Raw genomic sequence first — 7650 nt, forward strand, 5'->3', positions numbered from 1 at the left:
CCAGCTGGTGGCCTAAGACATTGCCTGTCATTCAATCATCCCATTCCTTACAAGGACTAGGGTATGAGGCCAGCCCCACTGTCAGTTCATGTTCCTTGGCCTGGCATGCTCCAGAGGGCCAATCAGGAAGGTTCATTCCTTATGTCCTCCCTCTTCCTGTTAACCTTTGGTAGAGGGATATCTTACAGGGTCTAGGACTGACATTGACCAATGAGTATTCTCAACAAGCTGTTGGGATTGTGAAGAGAATGGGTTACAAGGAAGGGAGGGGACTAGGAAGAAAAGAACAAGGAAAATTAGAACCAGTCCCACAAGAAGGTAATATAGGAAGACAGGGCCTGGGTTTTTCCTAGGGGCCATTGAGGGTTCTATGCCCATACCCTGGCTCACGGAGGAAGCTATATGAGTTCCTCAATTGCCTCTACCCTCTGAAAAATTGTAAGCTGCCACTGAGCTGGTTAATGAACAATTACAGCTTGGTCATTTAGAACCCTCTATTTCACCATGGAATACTCCTATTTTTGTAATTAAGAAAAAATCAGGAAAGTGGAGACTTCTCCATGATTTGAGGGCCATTAATGCACAGATGTGTTTATTTGGCTCGATCCAACGGGGTCTACCCTTGCTTTCCACCTTACCTAAACAATGGAAAATAATAATTAGAGATATCAAGGATTGCTTCTTTTCCATCCCCTTATGCCCACAAGACAGACAGAGGCTTGCATTTACTATACCAGCTATTAATCATCTTGAACCTGATAGAAGATTTCAGTGGAAGTTTCTGCCTCAAGGTATGGCCAATAGCCCCACTATTTGCCAACTATATGTTCAACTAGCCCTTGAAACTTTAAGGAAGCAGTTATCATCTTTGCTTTTGATCCATTACATGGATGACATTCTCATGTGCCATAGAGATTTAGCAATCTTACAGACCTCATATCCAATCCTAATCGAAACTTTGGGGCAATGGGGCCTACAAGTCACTACAGAAAATGTTCAAATTACAGAAATTGGCTTATTTCTGGGATCGGCCATTTATCCTGAAAACATAGTTCCTCAGAAATTAGAGATTTGTAGAGATCATTTACATACCTTAAATGATTTCCAAAAATTATTGGGAGATATAAATTGGCTGAGACCGTTCTTGAAGATTCCCTCTGCTGAGTTAAAACCTTTATTTGACATTTTGGAAGGGGACCCTCATATCTCCTCTCCGAGAGCATTGACGCCAGCAGCAAACCAGGCCTTACAAGTTGTAGAAAGTGCCTTACAGGATGCTCAATTACAGCGCACTGATGAAACCAAGCCCTTTGATTTATGTGTTTTCAAAACTATGCAATTACCAACAGCTGTCTTGTGGCAAAATGGGCCTTTATTGTGGATCCATCCCAATGCATCTCCTGCTAAGATTATTGACTGGTATCCCGATGCGGTTGCTCAGCTTGCACTTTGCGGGTTAAAGGCAGCTACTACTCATTTTGGAAAAGAACCCCAAATTTTGATAGTGCCATACACAGCTATTCAGGTTCAAACATTAGCTGCTACCTCAAATGCTTGGGCATTGTTAGTCACTTCCTTTGCTGGACAGATTGATAATCATTATCAAAAACACCCAATCCTACAATTTGCCTTTAGCCAAGCCATTGTGTTCCCACACATAATGTCGCAGGAACCACTCATTGATGGGGCTGTAGTGTATACAGACGGGTCAAAAACTGGTGTAGGTGCTTATGTGGTCAATAATAAGGTAGTATCTAAACAATATAATGAAACCTCACCCCAAGTTGTAGAATGTTTAGTGGTGCTAGAAGTCCTCGAGGCCTTCCCAGGCCTGCTTAACATTGTATCAGATGCCTCCTATGTGGTTAATGCGGTTAAGATTCTTGAGGTGGCTGGAGTGATTAGACCTTCCAGCAAACTTGCTCAAATTTTTCAACAAATTCAATCTACCCTTCTTGGCAGGAGATCCCCTGTATTTATAACACATATTAGAGCCTTCCTCGTCCAATGTCCCGCGGAAATGACCTAGCAGACCAAGCTACAAGAGTGATTGCAGTCACCTTGTCCCCCCAATTAGAGGTAGCAAGAGAATTTCACAGACAATTTCATGTGACAGCTGAAACTTTACACCGCCGATTTGCTTTGACTAGAAAAGAAGCTAGGGAGATAGTTACCCAATGTCAAAATTGTTGTCAACTCCTGCCTGTACCCCATGTGGGAGTTAATCCACGAGGAATCCGACTGCTGCAGGTCTGGCAAATGGATGTTACTCATATGCCTTCTTTTGGAAGACTTCAGTATCTGCATGTTTCTATTGATACATGCTCTGGCATCATGTTTGCTACACCTCTAACAGGGGAAAAGGCCTCGAATGTAATTCAACATTGCCTCGAGGCGTGGAGTGCTTGGGGTAAACCCAAACTCCTTAAGACAGACAATGGACCAGCCTATACTTCTCAAAAATTTCAACAATTCTGCCACCAGATGGATGTGACTCACTTGACTGGTCTCCCATATAATCCTCAAGGGCAGGGCATTGTAGAACGTGCCCATCACACTCTCAAATCCTATTTAATTAAACAAAAAGGGGGAGTCGAGGAGGCTCTACCCTCAGTACGAAGAGTGGCTGTTTCCATGGCACTCTTCACCTTTAATTTTTAAAATCTTGATGCCCAAGGCCATACTGCGGCCGAACGTCACTGTTCAGAGCCTGATAGACCAAAAGAGATGGTAAAATGGAAAGATGTTTTGACTGGTCTATGGAAAGGCCCGGATACTATATTAATAAGATCCAGGGGAGCAGTTTGTTTTTTTCCGCAGAATCAGGAAAATCCAATTTGGGTACCTGAGTGCTTGACTTGAAGATTGCCTTCTGCTCTTCCTGAATATGAGACTACAAACCCTACCATTACTGGGAATGGTAACCCAGGTTGATTCACTCATCTTGAGGTCTATTGCCAGATCTTGGCCAGTACCCATGCCAGTTCATAGCAGTTCTACTGTTTTGCCAAACTTTTTCTCTACCTTCTGTTTGTGCGATGTTCCCTGTATGGTGCCAGATGGAGAGGTGCCCCAACGGTATGCCGCCATTAGCTTTTCTCTATCGCATACCTTATGTTTTGCTGTTGGGAACTCTTCCCTGCCCTGCGTTTGGTTGCGTAGAGCCACATTTCAATATTCAATATAATATAAGCTCAAATATACCCATTTGGCACCTGGCTTTCTGTTAGATAATCAAAAGATAGATTTAGTTCAGGAACAAATTGAAGCACTGTGTCATATGACGCAGCTGTCTTGTGTTTCCTCCTTTAGAATTTATGCATTATTCCTTCGCCAGCTAACTTTTCTCAGCATTTTCAACAGAGCAAAGAAAACTTGAATTACCTGAAGGGAAACTGACCCATGAAAGCAGAGCAACTCTCAAGACACTTGCTGATGCAGATTGCTGTCCTCAACAGCACTAGGTTGGATCCCATCACAGTTGAAGATTTGACCTCATGGATCACCAATACTTTCTCCCCTTTTAAGGAGTGAATGGGCATGTTTGCCTGGGAAGCTATTGTCCTCCTCGGATGCGGAGTAGGTCTCTGGCTTATTGGCCATTTAAAAAAGAGAACATGCCAGACACAAAGTGGTTGTTTACCAGGCTATGACCATCATTAAAAAGGGTGCTTCTCCAAACATATGGCTGGCCTCTTTGAAAGATTAAGAGTTCGCCCTAGATCATTTTTGTCACTGTCATGTGGAGTCATCGTGTCCAGAGACAGCAACTTTCCTCAAGCTCGGACCAACCTAAGACATGGGGCCCAGTGGCGATAGGGTAACTCTATGACGGGTAAGGCCAAGTTTGGATGAGAACAACCTAAGACAGGAGCAATGATAAGATTGACGTGACACCCAGATCTAGACCAGTCATTTTATTAAACAAGATAGGGGGAGAATGTAGGGTGCCCTACTGTGGTGAACAATGGTACTACGCATGTGCAGGCTTTGCACCTGGCATCAGTTGGCCGGTAATATGCTAATGAGGGAGCAGCACCATGCTAATAAGATAACTCATGCTCCACCAATCCCTGAAGGACAATAGCCTCAGCCTGCTGTCTATATAAGGCGAGCGCTTGAGGTCCCCCTGTCCCTGTTCAAGGGAGCTGTACAGTAAATGCTTTGCTGCAAAAGGATCCTGGTGTCCACGTGCGTTCTTGCTGGTGAGACGATAGTGCGGGACAAGATGGACTTAGGATTCTTCAGGAATCTTTGAAGGAAAAGGAACTGAGTTAGATGTCTCACAAAATTCTGACTGCATGACAATGGAATGTATGAAACCCAAGCTACCTCTACTACACTCATACCATATGAGCCTTGGTTCTGTCAGCTATAATAAAAAATGAGGCTATGGAATTTTTCCAGTAGCTATCTGAAATCTCACCACAAAACTATAGTTCTGGAAATGAGAATGTCTGTAGAGTTTACTCATAACTCTTTCATTTGGATTTCATAAATAGTTACATATGTCAAGGCTTACCAGCCCAAAGATCCCAAAAGAGACTAGGAGCTCCTTATGGTTGTATAAAGTGATTGTACACAGGACTGGCTAGACATGCGGGTTACCCTGTTTACATATATAGAGCACTTGAGATTTGTAGGTAATCCTGAGATTTCTTAGACAGGTGGCACTTGAGAAGCAAACAGGGTGCCATGTAGCTATTGGAGCCTCTTTTGAAGACTGAGCAGAATCATATTGTTGGTTCCCTACAGGGATGGTGATCTAGCTCCCTTTTGATGTTCTGGGAACACACAAAGATGCTATCCAATCTTTTTCACCAGGCTTACCGGTAAATTTTCTGTAATATTAACAGAAGAGCTTTTATTGAGCAACAACCCCTTGAATTAAATGACATGACAGATGTGCTTCCAGAGTCTTTTTTATTTTTTCTTTCTTTATTTTTGTTTCTTTTGCTACAGGATGTGGTAACTTTGCTCTTTTCTGGAACTCTTCATTGCCATCAAATCCCCAGTCAGATGGGCATCCTGCAGATCCCTTTTAGCTTCTGCAGATCATTAATGTCTCCTTTAGTGTTTTATTACCGTGAAAAAGCACCATGAATTTGGCAACTCCCATAAAAGAAAACATTGTATGAGGCTTGTTTGCAGTCTTGGAGTTTTGCTACATTATCATCAAGGTAGTACTGGAAAAAGAACTGAGAGTTCTACATCAGGATCCCAGGTAAAATGAAGAGGAAATACCACTTGATATGGCTTGCACTTTTGAAGGTCAAACCCATCAATAGAGACATATTTTCTCCCATAAACCCACACCTCCTAATCCTTCTCAAGTAATATCACTTCCTGGTGACTAAGCATTAAAATATATGAGCTTTTGGGGACACACTTCTTCAAACCACCACAGGTACTTTGAGATTGCCTAATTCCTAAACAAAGCTAACCCTCTTTAAGAATTTGTTCTTTTTTTCAAGTAGATGCTACCTTAATTACCATTATCATTGTTATGACAAAATACTTGAATAAGGAATTTAAGGAAGAATTTGTTTTTGTTCACAATTCCAGTGAACCATCTATTATGTCAAGGAGTCCATGGTGTCAGGTGCATGTGATATTTGGTCACATTTTTCTAGTCAGGAAGCAGAGATGAAAACAATGTTAGTGATCAGACAGACTTTTGAACAAGTCCTTTATCCTCCCACAAGAATAGGCTGCCTGATTTAGAGTGAGTCTTCCCATATCAGTTTACTTAAATCTAGATTACAGCTTGTATATTTGATGATTCTAAATTCAATTAAATTAAGAGAGAGAGAAAGAGAAAAAAAAGAAAATTGGTAATCATGTATACCAAATGGAGTTATTTAGATAGTATTATATAAAAAATGACAGCTGATATGAAGTCATGTTTTAATTATCTCCAGATTTTATCATCAAAACTACTAGACTATATTTAAACTCTATTCAGGGATCACATTTATAAATTATAAATGCCAATCCCTCCAGAAACACAAGGCTAGGTTTACAGCAACATAATATGCTATATCAGTTAATAAATTAATTAATATATAGCAAATGGTCAGTGAATAAATTCTCTTGAACTAAATGAACTTTAGCTTGGTAATTCCTATTACAGAATATTTTTTTTGCTTTTTAAACTTTGTGTATGTGTTTATGAATATATGCATGTGACTGTAGGTTCTCTACAGGCCAGAGGCCTCTGATATTCCCTAAATTTGGAGTTACAAGTGGTGTGGATGCTAGGAACCATAGTTGTTGTCTTAAACTCCAATGTAAGAGTAGATTTTCCTCTTAACTATGAGGCCATTTTTCCATTTGCTTGAGTTTGATACTGCTTAAATACTGAGTGGGCATATGCATTGTCTGATGTACGTAATTATAGTTTGGAAAAGAAAAGATATTTTATCTCTTCTCTATGTTGTTCCCTTTGACAACTGTTTTTGACAGGAATGCATGTAATTAGTATTGAGAAAATGCATAGGTCAAGGAATCCATTATTAATCCTTTCATGTTGTGAAAGAGACAAGTCTCTAGGAATTCCCCAGGACACTATCATCAGATCAGAAATGCTGAGACATCCAATAATATATATTGAGAAGCTACTGAATTCTTGGCCGGTTGTAAAACTGGGATACAGCCCGGACCACAAGTTATAAGCTTCTCCAATCATGTATATATTCATTCTATCAGCTCTAATCATTTAGAACCCTCACTAAGACAACATGTGTTAAAATGTCTTCCCCATCTTGCTGTAAATGTCTCTCTGATGTCACCATTAATTTATTTCCAACTTGCCTTGATTTACAACATTCTTTGTTTTATAAAACAATAAAGCTTTCAAGGAATTGCATCCACATTGTAATATACAATTTGAGTTAGCCTAAATATATGTTCCTGTGCTATGGTCACTGAAAATGCCTGAACATTAAAATGTTTCATGGGCCCTTTGAGATGAGAACTGTATATTTTGTGTTAACAGTTTCATATAAAGTTTTTGATAAAAGGGAAATCTGTAGTCAAATCAGTAAGAAAGTAATGTTGGACACAAGGGAGGAAAGGCAAGTATGTAAATGAATATGACTCATGGCTTGAGGCAAGTGCGAGTGTAGAAAGAATAAAGATAGGTTAGAGCCATATAATGGGACATTTTAGATGTGAATCTAAACAATTAGCACTAACTCTAAGCAATAAAAAGTGAATGTCTTAAAACAAAGAATGACAATATGTCTTGCAATAGTTTCTAACATTGATTAGAAACAAAAACCAATAAGGTGACCATTATAGCAAATAGGAACAAAGTTAAGAAGGTTACAAATAAGTCAGTAATGAGAATAAAAAGTAGAAGTGTCTTGTAAAAATCAACATTGAATACAATCCAGGTCCGTACCAGAGAGGCAAAACAGTAATCTGCAATGAAAACAAAAGCAGTGATCTCATTTTCTTACATCTCGACACACCTCTTCTTCCCATTACATATAGCACCTGCCAACGACTGTCTAATCTATGTCCTCCCTCCACAAACAGCTATTTCGTCAGCAGGTCAAATATCGTCACCTACTGGTCATAATTTAAACTTCTCCCTCTTTTCTTTTTCTTTGTTTTCTCAGATTGTTTCTCTTTTTCCCAAACCTG

The sequence above is a fragment of the Rattus norvegicus genome, chromosome 2, assembly GCF_036323735.1.
Source record: "Rattus norvegicus strain BN/NHsdMcwi chromosome 2, GRCr8, whole genome shotgun sequence".
Taxonomy (NCBI): Eukaryota; Metazoa; Chordata; class Mammalia; order Rodentia; family Muridae; genus Rattus; species Rattus norvegicus.